Below are 5185 nucleotides of genomic sequence, written 5' to 3'. Positions count from 1 at the left end.
CTAACCGAGGCGTATGTTTTTCTATGCGTCGGAGGCAAAAAGCTTTTTCTTCCTGAATATATTTACGTAACGGTTAGTCTGACCAGACCAACTCTGCCATTGACGTGACTTGTAATGTATACTAATGGCTAGTTAAGATTCATATTATAGGAAAACATGTCTGACTCTTGACCTGAACAATGGGTAGGAATAGGATTGATATTGTTTGTTTTGATGATACAGGATGAGCTAGCGATTCGAGACAGTATTAGCCTTTATAGCACTCTAGTGCGTCACTTCAGGCTGGTTGTTTCTGATTGTCTTTTTTCATAAGCGTAACGTTCTGCTAGACACACATGATTAGTTCCGGACGAACATACTCTAACTCTTGTAAATTTGCAGGGTTTTTTCGCACCCCCCCCCCCACACCCTCCACCCGCTCCTTATTCCATACCCCTCGCTTTTTATTTTCCAACTTTCCACGACCGACAATCTAGAATCTAGATGTCTGAATGAAACTTCTTTTTTTGTTGTAAATAGCAAATTTCCCTCAGTATTAGTACCAGTACCTGGTTGGCTACTTCAATTTTCTATGCATTTTAAAAACTTCTCTACTTTGGTTTATAGTTGTTTTTTAAAAATGAAACTTGTTTGTTCTTAAATGGGAAAAGTTGTCAGAGTAACTTACTAAAATCACTAAAATGTCATGACCTCTTGTTCTTTTATTTACTGAATGAGAAATAAAACAGATTTGTTCTTACTAGCACAGGGATATGAGTATGAGGTTGAATCTGACAACCCCCCCCCCCCCCGCCCCCTTCCCCTCTTTTATTCTATACCTTAGTAGAGTACATGTCCTGTGGCGAGAGCAAAGAAGACAAAAGACGGAGGGAAGGAACGAGAAGGAAGACAATACATTCAAGAAAGTATCACTCGATCACCTTACATGAACATTTAACAAGCTTTCTCAAGGCTGACAGACTTCACTTTCCCTTTTGACTCGTATTTCTTTCTGTTTTGGGGCATAGGTTATAGCAAGCAATACACTGAGTAAAAATAAGTGAAAAGATCACAGTAATAATATGAAATTAGTACATGCTGTTGCAATGGTAGGTTCCTGTAGTGTGGAAGGCGTTCGTGTGTGTGTGTGTGTGTGTGTGTGTGTGTGTGTGTGTGTGTGTGTGTGTGCGTGTGCGCGTGCGTGTGTGTGTGTGTGTGTGTGTGTGTGTGTGTGTTTATGAGAGGGAGAGAGAGAGAGAGAGAGAGAGAGAGAGAGAGAGAGAGACAGACAGACAGACAGACAGACAGACAGACAGACAGACAGACAGACAGACAGACAGACAGACAGACAGACAGACAGACAGACAGACAAAGACAGACAGACAAACAAACAGTCGGATGGACAGGCAGACGGGCAGACGGGCAGAAGGACAGGCAAACACAAAGGGATTGAGAGAGAGAGAAATAATAAAAGTAAAAAGAGAGAGAGCGAGAGAGGGAGATAGAGACAGCGAGAGCGAAAGCGAGATAGATAGATAGATAGACAGATAGATAGATAGATAGAAAATAGAGGGAAATAGAGAGCGAGAGAAAGAGAGAGAGCGGGAGAGAGGGGGAGAGGAACGAAACTGTTTGAGTGCGATACATATAATTTTGTGAGTCTATGGGTCAGCCATAATTTATGACATACAAAGATGTAACACATTGTATTGTTATCATAATTCTGTAGCTGATCAAAATAAGGAATTAGATTTGATGTCGAATAAAACGAATAAACGCCTCACGCTTTTTCATTAGCTCCGATCCCGATTGCTGATTTAATGGGCTACATACTATAATTCATTTTTAAGAAAAAGAAAGACAACATACACGAGATTTGATAAAATAACATTAAACTATTTCATATATGAAAATAATTTAAATTTTAATGACCCGAATTAGGCAAACCCTGCCAAGTAATTGTAGCAGCATCGTCCCAAAATTTTTCTCAGCGAGAGAATATAAGGACAAAAAGTAGTCTGCTTTTGTATATTTTCCAAAAAATGGCACTACATTATTCAAATCTAACAACAACAAAACATCCTTACATTTCATTTTTATAGTCCTGCTAACTGTACCCATGCCAAAATAATAAGGATTTGAATTATTGTGAATGGAAATTCATGTCTGCATCTTTAATGGAACATGTAACTTTTAATAGGATATTTCTCAGAACACAACAATGCCACATTAGTCATCTTACTTTACCCTTGAAGTGCTGTTTTTCTCTACCCAGCATTTTCGAAATAGTAAAAATGATTTTAATCTGTCCATATTTACTATTATTTCTCGTATCCCAATCACGGTTCCCTTTTCAAAATGCAGAAAAGGAAGAGATGTAAAAAGTCCCCTCATATGGAAACGAGAATCATATGAATGTGAATTTTATGATGAGTGTCTATGAGTCGTATGATAAATTGAACTCAGAGGCAGTCAAAGAAAAAAATATTCAAGAGGTGGACGAAGGCAAACACAAGAGAACCCATCGGACTGTGCTGCTGTGAATAGTCCGTGTTTGAAGGAAAATACACGTCTACTGGCCAAGTCTTGCCTCATTTCCTTTCTGTATTTTTATTCGGCCCAGACCGGCGTTGGCCGCTCGTGGAAAATCCTCTCCTCCTTTTCTTGAACCTCCTCTTCGCTCGCCGCTTTCATCTCCTCCTTCTTCCCATACAAATAAACACGGACACGTACATTGAGTGCCGGCTCCCTAAACTCTCCGTCTTGCCGTGATGCAGGTCAGGGGATCAGCTGGTCGATGAGCTGGGACCGTGAGCCATCAACTGATTGGCCACCCCCCAAAATTTCTTTGATTATGAATTGGATTCCAATACCTCGGGATCAAAACTAAGTCAGTGGTAAGGGGAGGCCGGCCAATTTGCCTGATTGAAGTCAGAGGCTTGGGGATCGGACCGGTCGTAACTCGGAGGATTTACTCGCGGTTTCCGTTATCGCTCTGTCCCAGTACCGTCTACAATCTATAGCAAGACGTCCGCGATTGCTTCTTTTGGTACTAGAAGAATTCAAAGAGTTGTGTTGGAAAACGGGAAGACGATTTGGAAGTCTGGGACGAATCGGTGGGATAAAACAAAGCTCATAGATTACTTAAGCAGCTTTTCAGGCTTGAGATGGGGTTTCTTTTTTCCGTGGAGAGGGTAAACGCTGAGGTCTGCTCATACTTTACTAAAAACATTAGAGTTGTGTTTCAGGAACACGTTTCCAGAGGACCTACAAGCACCCAGAATGTTTTGGACGACGCAAGTCTGTTATAGTTTTGAAATGAACAAAAGAAATAAAAGAACAATGTTATGATACTCGTAGAGAAACGTGTTTTAAAATGAATATGCATGCGAATGGTATTAAGCCTGTAATAGATCTTTATTATATAGAATTAGAATGTTAAAAGAGAGAACGTTGTTTTCATCACCTTTTCGTTGGACAGCTGTTGAATGTACTAAGCCCCATTTTAAAATCTTTTCATTGGTGCTTTGTTTTTGCTATTTCTTAATCTGTGGTATCGGTTGCATGTGCTCAAGAAATATTTTGTCGAAGTTCAAACTATAAATGTTGAAAAGGAAAGGAAACATGCATTATGTATGAACACGTGTTAAAAGAATGAAACAGTTTTTCTCTCTCCTGAAAACTTGTGCTTTCTGAGTTTAGAACATTTTAACAGCTTGCGGACGTTTTGCTTCTGTTTACGCCATTGCCCTTGTTGTTGTTTTCACCCAGATCTTCACTGTGTCATTACTCGTGTCAGCTGTCCAACTCTCCTCGCCCGCTATCTTCCAGGGTACTATTTAGCCTACATAGTAGAGCCTCGAGATAAGGAAACTGTGCCGCAATTCATCAGTGAAAGTATCGAGTAGTTCCTTTAACCTGAGGTTGATAGCTAACTGTTTGTATTCAAGACGTTGGTCGACGGGAAGGCAAAGGAAGAAAACTCAAAGAAGTTAGAGGATGGGGGGTGCGGCTGGAGAGGTGATGTGGAGGAAGAGGGGGGGGGGGATGACCCGCTTATCCGTGTGCTAGAATGTGGTTTGGGAAATGCCAGGTTTCGATTGGATGCGGTTTTCAGGATAAGACTTTTATTCCAATTTTCTAAAGAATATCAAGTCTCAACAATATTGATTAGTTAGTTTAAGCGGATGATTTAGTGTCGCATGGCTTTTACAAAAAAAGTAAAAGGAAAGATTCGTTACAGTGAAGTGGACTACCTCTAGCTTATCGACATCGGGAGCATGAACATTTCATCTGTCTTTCCCGGTTAGACACCAATTACCATTATTTTTAACGCACAGTTTAGAACGACACGTTCTGCCCGTGCCACGAACAATACATTTATTCAGCTGAAAAAGCAATAACGCTCTTTAAAGAAACCACGGGTACCATGAAGCCAGTTTTGAGGGCCAGAAGATCACTAACGCAACACGTAGACAGCCACGACATATAACCCTAAATTTAATCAATCACGATAATACTACAGCTTTGTGACTAATTCGGATGTTTAGTAAAGAGAATAATACATGATCACTGAGCTCAGACCAAGCTAACTGATGAAGTTGCGTGTAAGGAATCTAAAGTGGCTCGTGTAGCCGTGCTGAAAATGATCATATTATAACCTTCTCTTGACCCCCCCCCCCCCCCCCCCCCCCCCTCCCCCTTTCCCGATCCTTTGAGTTACGCTCAATCGTTGTTATTGGCTCCATCATCATCGTCATGAGTCCTTCCCGCTAACCTTGGATTAAGCCTGTTTGTGTCGTCCATCCCATTTCCCGGCATACACACAGCATTTCATTACCCATAATGCACAACAATTCGGGCGTAGGAAGACAGTCATCATGGGGCACAATCACCGCAGCCTCAGCGGCCACTGCGACCACACGCCATCTAGCGGCGAGCTCACGTCTGCTATGACGAGACAGCAGACAACATGGGCCACAGAGCGTTTGGTTTGGGCCACATGGGGAAGAGTTGAGGCGGGTCGTCGTCCATCCGTGTGGAAGAGATTAGGGATGGGGGGAACATCCGGGTTTACGTATTCGATATTACATGTAGATCGGTCCTTATTTATGATATTCAAAATGTATTGTATGTATGTATGTATGTATGTATGTATGTATGTATGTATGTATGTATGTATGTATGTATGTATGTATGTGTGTGT

This window comes from Aplysia californica, unplaced genomic scaffold, assembly GCF_000002075.1.
Source record: "Aplysia californica isolate F4 #8 unplaced genomic scaffold, AplCal3.0 scaffold00041, whole genome shotgun sequence".
In the NCBI taxonomy this organism is placed as follows: Eukaryota; Metazoa; Mollusca; class Gastropoda; order Aplysiida; family Aplysiidae; genus Aplysia; species Aplysia californica.
This window is presented reverse-complemented; position numbering follows the sequence as displayed.